Source organism: Heterodontus francisci, unplaced genomic scaffold, assembly GCF_036365525.1.
Source record: "Heterodontus francisci isolate sHetFra1 unplaced genomic scaffold, sHetFra1.hap1 HAP1_SCAFFOLD_361, whole genome shotgun sequence".
NCBI classification, from domain to species: Eukaryota; Metazoa; Chordata; class Chondrichthyes; order Heterodontiformes; family Heterodontidae; genus Heterodontus; species Heterodontus francisci.
Window position 1 is genome coordinate 512,900 of NW_027141946.1, and position 9,232 is coordinate 522,131.

The following is a 9,232-nucleotide window of genomic DNA, read 5'->3' on the forward strand; positions in this document are numbered from 1 at the left end:
CGATTACCTTTTCGGGACTCTGCGCGCTTTCGGACTCGGGCCGCATTTCGTGGCCCGGGTCCGACTTTTATACGCCGCCGCAGAGTGTCTAGTCAAAGTTAACGGGTCCTTGACGGCGCCCCTTCGATTTGGGAGAGGAGTGCGTCAGGGGTGCCCCATGTCCGGCCAATTGTATACCATCTGCGTGGAGCCCTTCCTGTGCCTGCTTCGCCGGAGGTTGACGGGATTGGCTCTGCGCGAGCCGGCCATGCGGGTCGTCCTCTCGGCTTACGCCGACGACGTGCTCCTCGCAATCACAGATCCCGTTGACTTGCGGAGGATGCGCGACTGCCAGCAGACCTTTTCTGCCGCGTCCTCCGCGAGGATCAATTGGGAGAAATGTTCCGGACTCCTGGTTGGTCAGTGGCGGGTGGACTCCCTGCCGGAGGAGATGACACCTTTTGCGTGGAGCACCACGCACCTCCTCTATCTGGGAGTCCACCTTAGCCCCGCTGAGGAAGCCTGGCCGGCAAACTGGCAGGAGTTGGAGGCGAAAGTCACCGCTCGGCTGGGGCGCTGGACACGACTGCTCCGAGTGCTTTCCTACAGGGGCCGAGCGTTGGTCATAAACCAACTGGTGGCCTCCATGCTGTGGTACCGGTTGGTCACTTTGGCCCCGCCCCCTGTATTTGCCACCAAGATCCAGAAGAAACTCGTCGATTTCTTCTGGGGCAAGAGGAAACACTGGGTCTCTGCCGCGGTCCTGAGTCTCCCGATCGAGGAGGGCGGTCAGTCGCTGGTGTGCGTCCGCACCCAGGCTGCGACTCTCCGCCTTCGGACCCTGCAGAGATACCTGTACGTCGAGCGTCCTCCCAGATGGTGTGCGCTGGCGACGTATTTTTTCCGCCAGTGTCACTGCCTTCAAGACGACACGCAGCTCCCGGTGGAGTCCGTTAGCCGCGCCTCTCTGAGGGAGTTGCCTGTCTTTTACCGGGATCTTTTCCGAGTCTGGAACATGGTCGCCTCCAGTCAGGGCGCTCCCCCGCCGGCGGAGGAGAGCGCCTCGGCTGTCCGGGCGGCCGACTCCGGGGACGGTCCGGCGGGCGGAGGAGTAGCCGAAACCCCCGGGACGCCCCTCACTGCGGGTGGCGAGGGGGCTCGGGAGTGCGGAGCGATCCCGGCCGAGCTGACCCCCGCTGGGCCGGAACTGCTCATCGGACCCAGGCCCCGAAACCCTCCTCGGGAGCCGGTCCCGCACAACCCGAGCCGCCTCTCGGGAATGCCCTCCGTGCCATTCCAATCGGCGCGGAGGGGTTTCCTGTACGGGCTGCTCCTGCACACTTTCCACTTCCTCGCCCTCGTCAGCCGGCCGGACACGCCCTGGCGGTCCGCGTTGCCAACTGGCGGCGAGGGGAAACCCCGATGGAGGTCTCTCTACGCGGGAGTCTTCCCCCTTTACATCGGGGACCTGGGGTGGAGGGTGCTGCACAGAGCAGTCCCGTGCAATAGGCTTTTAAGTAGGTTCACGGACTCCCAGGCCAGCTGTACTTTCTGCGGCCTGGACGAGTCTGTGTTCCACATTTATACGGAGTGTGCGAGGTTGCAGCCCCTATTTGAGTATCTGAAGGGGCTGCTCCTCAAATTCTGGCTGCACTTCAGTCCCACGCTCCTGATCTTTGGGCACCCGGTGCGGAGGGGCTTGGGCCGGGAGGAGGATCTCCTCGTCGGTCTGCTCCTGGGCCTGGCCAAGGTGGCAATTCACAGGTCCAGGTTGCGGGCCGTCGGGGGGTCCGTCCTCCCCGATTGCCTGCCCCTCTTCCGCGGTTACGTTCGCGCCCGGGTGTCCCTGGAAAAGGAGCATGCGGTGTCAGTCGGTACGCTTGAGGCCTTCCGCGACCGGTGGGCACCGCAGGGACTGGAGTGCATCGTCGACGCCGAGAATGGCATTTTAATTTGAGTTTTTTGTTTATTTATCTGTTTTAATAAAGTTATTTTAAAACTGTAAATATGTACATAAAGGGGGCCTGAGGGATAAAGGCCCCCTCGATGTGAAAAATATAAAAGGGGCCTGGGGTATAAAGGTCACCTTGTGGAAAAAAAAAAAAAAAAAAAAAAAAAAAAAAAACGGGGGTTAGATACAGAGTAAAGTTCTTAAAAAAAAAAAAAAAAAAAAAAAAAAAAATGGAGATCGATGCAGGGTAAAGTTCCTTCTACACTGCCCCCATCAAACACTCCCAGGACAGGTACAGCATGGAGTTAGATGCAGAGGAAAGCTCCTTCTTCACTGCCCCCATCAAACTCATCAGGACAGGTACAGCACGGAGGTTAGATTAAAAAAAAACAGGGTTAGAGAAAAAAACGGGGTAAAAAAGAAAAAAATGGCGTTAGATACAGACTAAATCTTCCTCTACACTGTTCCCATCAAACTCTCCCAGGACAGGTACAGCACGGAGGTTAGATTAAAAAAAACAGGGTTAGAGAAAAAAACGGGGTAAAAAAGAAAAAAATGGCGTTAGATACAGACTAAATCTTTCTCTACACTGTTCCCATCAAACACTCCCAGGACAGGTACAGCACTGGGATTGGCTGCTCTCTGATTTGGGAAGCCTGAGTGTTGAGAGCCTCAACGAGGTGCAGCTGACAGTGCTGGTGGCAGTTGGAGGTTGCAGAGGTGGAGAGAGGAGCTGCACTGAGCAAGGGAGAGCTTCTACAAACAAGCAGAGGAAAACTCCAACAACAATCACCTTTAAAAGAGAAGAAAGTGACATTCTTTTTTTGTTGGAAACAAGGCTTTGTCTGGAGGTGGGTGCTGAACACCAGTCATTTACTTTGGACTGTTGGGGGAGGAACAAGTGGCTGGAACCACAAGGGGTGGGGGTGCCAATTCAACAGGAATCTGTGCAGCTGCAAAAGCACACAGGAAAGCTCCCTCCCCACCCCAATTGCCAAGCCTGGGTCAGCTGAAGCTGCCCAGCTAAACAGACGGAAGGGGATAGATAGTGCCTGGGCAGCTTCAGCTGACCCAGGTGAAGACGACTCCCCCAACCAGAAGACCGGAAGACCAACTTCAAAGACTGTTTTAAGTGTACTGTGAGCACCACCTCCAGAAAGCAAGTCATCCCTTCCAGCCTGCCCTTGCCTCTCCTCTATTACCTCAGCCTCTCCACTAATCTGTTGTTTGTTTGTTTGTCTTTACTACACATTCAATATTTTCAGTTAAATCGCTGATATTTGGTGTGCAAGTCCACAATTTGGGGTGGGTTTAGCTCTTGGACCCATGGCAAGCCCTTCATCACCGGTGGCGGGGCCCTCTACTACCTACGCAGCTGCAGCTTCTGTGGCTGCCCACGTGGCCCCGTCACCCTTTAAATTATTGACATGCAGCCATGGGGTGAAGAGCTATCCCCACCCCAACATGTCTATTGAGGCCTGCGTTAAGGCAATGGCCGTGGTTGTCGGCCCCTCGGCCATTGTTGCGGCCACAAAGATGTATGGGAAGGCCGTGTTCTTTTTGAAGAACGAGCGGGCGGTGTCCCTGGCCCTGAGTAAAGGGCTCACTGTGGGGGGGACCTTCCTGCCAGTGGACCCTCTGGGGGCCACTGCGCATCGGATAATGTTGTCCAACGTCCCACCCTTCATTCCCAGTGAGCTCCTCCTCCCCCACCTGCACCATCTGGGGGAGGTGAGGTCGGGGATCACCCCAGTCCGGCTTGGTCTTCGGGAGCACAGCCTCCAACATGTCTACTCCTTCCGCCGCCAGTTATTTATGCAGCTGGCGCGGGAGGAGGACACGGAGGGCCAATTTAATGTGGAGTTCCAGGGGACGGCCTACCGCGTCTTTTGGACCTCGGACGGGGCGCGGTGCCACGTCTGCAAGGGGGTGGGGCATGTTCGGAAGAACTGCCCCAACCTCCCGGCCGCCAGCTCCACCTCGGCGGCCCAGAGTGGTTCCACAGCACCTCCTCCCACTCCCCCCGCACATCCAACAGACACCGCTCAGTCGGTTCCAGAGGCTGTGGTTTTCACAGCCTCTGGCGGGGAGGGGAGCGTCCGTCCGAGCGGAAGGAAGACGCGGGGAAAAAAGAAACATCGTGAGGCGCGTCCCCTGGACACTTTGACTCAACCCGAGCCTGAGCTCAGCCCAAAGCCCATTCCCATGGAATCCACCTGTCCCAGGGCTGGGCTCAGGCCCAGGGTGACTACAAAAGGAAAAAAGGGTGCGGAGGCGGAGGCCTCTGATGACATGGAGGTCTCTGAGTCTCCGCGCCCAAGTGCGAAAGAGAGGAGAAGGCACTCCTCCACAGAAATAACACAGGGCCCTGAGGTGCAGGGCCCATCTGTTGGAGGGGAGCTGCCTCCTGTTTCTGGTCCTCAGGTGCCCCCTACCGCCACCACCAAGGCTGCAAAGTCCGGGCAGGTGCTCCCTATTCCTCAGGATGGAGGGGAGGGGATGGCCCCGGTACGTGAGGCCCCTCCTGAAGGAGTAAGTGGGGCCCTGCTTGTGGTGGGGGAGCCTGGGGAAACCGCCCATTCCGCCACTGCTACTGGGTCGGGTGTCCTGAATGAAGGGGAGGGCGAGGCCCCAGAGGGTCGGGCCTCCCAGCCGGAGTCCACCACCAACCAGGAGACACCCGACCCAGTTATAACTGAGAATGCTGCCCCATCTGCTGGGCCTGTGGGTGCTGGCGGAGCGGGAGATGGCCTCCTCTCGCCGCCTCCAGTCTCGGCTCCGGCTGGTTTCCCGGAGTCCGGAACTTCTGTCTCCCCTGGACCAGTCATTGGCCTGGGGATGGAGGTGGAGGGGGGTCCTGAACCGCTGGTGCCTACAGGCTCCAGTTTCACAATAGAACCCAGAGAGGACTCCTCCGCCATCGATCCTGGGGGTGGGATCGTGACGGAGGCGGGACCAGCTGGCGCGGCCGGGACGTCCGCCCCACAGGTGTGGTGGATGTGTCGGCCGCTGGCGGTGACGACCCGGAGGAGGATGGGGATTCGGTGCGGGGCACGGAGGATGATCTTGATTCCATCGCCAGTGAGGTGGTGGAGTCCCTCGTGCCTCCCACCGAATCTCCTCTCATCCCCACGGCGGAACTCCGGGATTTCCTCGCGGCTTGCAGAGGTTGCCGCAATAAAGTTCAGCTGGCCGTCGACCGTTGGTCGAATCTGGCGCTGATCATCCAGTCCGTCCGTGCCGCCCTTAAGATAGCGGGCAAGCGCGCGGACGTGAAACTGGTTGAGAGGCGCCGTTTTAATGTGTTCCTCAATGGGTTGCTGGGGGAGTGGAGGGCCAGGTGCACTTCCACTCCCTCCTCACAGTGAGCTGTTGGTGACGGGTTTTACGTACCTTTGACATGAAGATAACCATAGCCAGCCTCAACATCAACGGCAGCAGAGGGGCTCACCGCAGATTTCACAATCTCTCAGTCCTTAGGGAAGGGAGATACGCGGTGAGCTTTCTGCAGGAAACCCACACCGTTCCGGGAGACATAACATAGAACATAGAACATAGAACATACAGCACAGAACAGGCCCTTCGGCCCACAATGTTGTGCCGATCCTTTGTCCTCTGTCAAGGACAATTTAATCTATACCCCATCATTCTCCTTTATCCATATACCTATCCAAAAGCCTTTTGAAAGTCCCTAAAGTTTCTGACTCAACAACTTCCCCGGGCAAGGCATTCCATGCCTCGACCACTCTCTGGGTAAAGAACCTTCCCCTGACATCCCCCTTATATCTCCCACCCTTCACCTTAAATTTATGACCCCTTGTAACGCTTTGCTCCACCCGGGGAAAAAGTTTCTGACTGTCTACCCTATCTATTCCCCTGATCATCTTATAAACCTCTATCATGTCACCCCTCATCCTTCTCCGTTCTAATGAGAAGAGGCCTAGAATGTTCAGCCTTTCCTCGTAAGACTTATTCTCCATTCCAGGCAACATCCTGGTAAATCTCCTCTGCACCCTCTCCAAGGCTTCCACATCCTTCCTAAAATGAGGCGACCAGAACTGCACACAGTACTCCAAATGAGGCCTTACCAAGGTCCTGTACAGCTGCATCATCACCTCACGGCTCTTAAATTCAATCCCTCTGCTAATGAACGCTAACACCCCATATGCCTTCTTCACAGCCCTATCCACTTGAGTTGCAACTTTCAATGATCTATGCACATAGACCCCAAGGTCTCTCTGCTCCTCCACATGCCCAAGAACCCTACCGTTAACCCAGTATTTTGCATTCATGTTTGTCCTTCCAAAATGGACGACCTCACACTTTTCAGGGTTAAACTCCATCTGCCACTTTTCAGCCCAGCACTGCAACCTATCCAAGTCCCTTTGCAGACGACAATAGCCCTCCTCGGTATCCACAACTCCACCAACCTTTGTATCATCTGCAAATTTACTGACCCACCCTTCGACTTCCTCATCCAAGTCGTTAATAAAAATCACAAACAGGAGAGGACCCAGAACTGATCCCTGCGGCACGCCACTGGTAACTGGGCTCCAGGCTGAGTATTTACCATCTAAGACCACTCTCTGCCTTCTATCAGTTAGCCAATTCTTAATCCAACTGGCCACATTCCCCACTATCCCATGCCTCCTGACTTTCTCCATAAGTCTACCATGGGGGACCTTATCAAATGCCTTACTAAAATCCATGTACACCACATCCACTGGTTTACCCTCATCCACTTGCTTGGTCACCTGCTCAAAGAATTCAATCAGGCTTGTGAGGCAAGACCTACCCCTCACAAAACCGTGCTGACTGTCCCGAATCAAGCAGTGTCTTTCCAGATGCTCAGAAATCCTATCCCTCAGCACCTTTTCCATCAACTTGCCTACCACCGAAGTAAGACTAACTGGCCTGTAATTCCCAGGGTTGTTCCTATTCCCTTTCTTGAACAGGGGCACAACATTTGCCACCCTCCAATCACCTGGTACCACCCCCGTCAGCAGAGAAGATGAAAAGATCATTGCCAGCGGCTCTGCAATTTCATCCCTTGCTTCCCATAACATCCTTGGATATACCCCGTCAGGCCCGGGAGACTTGTCTATCTTCAAGTTATTCAAAAACCCCAACACATCTTCCCTCCTAACGAGCACTTCCTCGAGCTTACCAGTCTGCTTCCCACCGTCCTCTTCAGTAATACACCCCTTCTCATTCGTAAATACCGAAGAGAAGTACTCATTCAAAACCTCACTTATCTCTTCCGGCTCAACACACAGTCTCCCGCTATTGTCCTTGACCGGACCTACGGTCCCCCTAGTCATCCTCATATTTCTGGCATACGCGTAAAAGGCCTTGGGGTTTTCTTTTATCCTACCCGCCAAGCATTTTTCATGCCCTCTCTTAGCTCTCCTAATCCCTTTCTTCAGATCCTTCCTGGCCATCTTGTATCCCTCCAGAGCTATGCCTGTGCCCTTTTTCCTCAACTTTATATACGCATCCTTCTTCTTCCTAACAAGACTCTCAACCTCTCTTGTCAACCACGGTTCCCTCACATGACCATCCCTTCCCTGTCTGACAGGGACATGCTTATCAATGGCCCCTACTATCTGCTCCTTGAAAAAGTTCCACATTTCGACCGTGCCCTTCCCTGCCAGCATATGCTCCCAACTTATGCTCCTCAGTTCCTGCCTGACGAAGCCACCTGGCTCCTGGAGTGGCAGGGTGGGGTCTACATGAGTCACCTCACCCCTATTTCTAGTGGGGTGGCTATCTTGTTGGCCCCGACTTTTCAGTCGGAGATCTTGGGGGTCAAGGAGCTAGTGCCGGGCCGCTTGCTCCACCTCCCCGTTCGCCTGGGTAGCGTGCCGCTCCACTTTGTGAATGTGTACGCGCCCAGGCCCGGCGCGTTGCAAGCGCGCTTCTTTGAAGAAGTGTCCGCTCTCTTGAGCTCCATCGATAGCGGCGAGTGCATCATCCTCGGGGGGGATTTTAACTGCACCCTCGAGGTGGGGGATCGCTCCGGTCCCCAGCGCGGCCAAGCGTCGGTGGAGAAGTTGAGGGGACTGATCAGCTCCCTTAACTTGGTGGACGTCTGGCGGAATCTCCATCCCGACTCCAGCGCCTTCACGTGGAGGTCTGGAGGAGGGGGGTCGCGAATCGACCGCCTCTACATTTCGCAGGCGTACGTCTCCCGTGTCTCGGCGGCCTCCATGCGGCTGGTGCCGTGCTCGGACCACCGCCTGGTGTGGGCGGAGTTCACTCCGCTCCGCACGCGGGCGGGGTCTGCGTACTGGCACTTTAACAACCGGCTGCTGGAGGACGTGCGATTTCGGGACTCGTTCTGTCGATTCTGGGCCGACTGGAGAAGGAAGCAGGGGGGCTTCCCCTCCTTGAGGCTATGGTGGGATGTGGGCAAGACTCACATCCGCGTCTTCTGTCAGGAGTACGCGAAGGGGTCGACCAAGAGGCGGGAAGCCGAGGTCGGGCGCCTTGAGAGGGAGGTGCTCGACTTGGAGTCCCGCCTCGGTCATGCCGTCGCGGACCCGGCCCTGTGGCATTCGTACAAAGAGAAGAAGGGCGCGCTGAGGAACCTGCAGCTCATAGGGTCCCGAGGCGCGTACGTGAGGTCGCGGATCCAGATCCTGGAAGATTTGGACCGCGCCTCACCCTTCTTCTACTCGCTGGAAAAATGGCGGGTGGTCCGTAAGCAGCTCGTCGACCTGCTGGCCGACGACGGATCCTCCATCACGGATCCGGAGGGAATGGGCCTCCTGGTCCGGACGTATTACAGTGCGTTGTTCTCTCCGGATCCGTCCAGCGAGGATGCGCGCAGAGTTTTGTGGGAGGACCTGCTGCAGGTCAGCCCGGAGGGCGCCGAAGGATTGGAGGCTCCGCTCACGTTGGCAGAGCTGACTGGCGCCCTCCACCAGCTCTCGAGGGGCAAATCCCCAGGGCTGGATGGGTTGACCGTGGAGTTCCTCAGGGCGTTCTGGGACGTCCTGGGGGACGATTACGCGCGGGTCCTGGGGGAAAGCCTGGCGACCGGGGAGATGCCCCTCTCGTGGCGCAGGGCAGTCATCGTCCTGCTGCCGAAGAGGTGCGATCTCCGCCTGCTTAAAAACTGGCGTCCGGTCTCCCTCCTCAGCACGGATTATAATATCTTTTCCCGGGCTATGTCTACCCGCCTGGGCTCCGTGCTGGCCCACATGATCCCCCCCGACCAGTCCTACACGGTCCCGGGCCGGTCCATCCAGGACAACATCCACCTGGTCCGGGACCTGATCCATCTTTCCCAGAGGACTG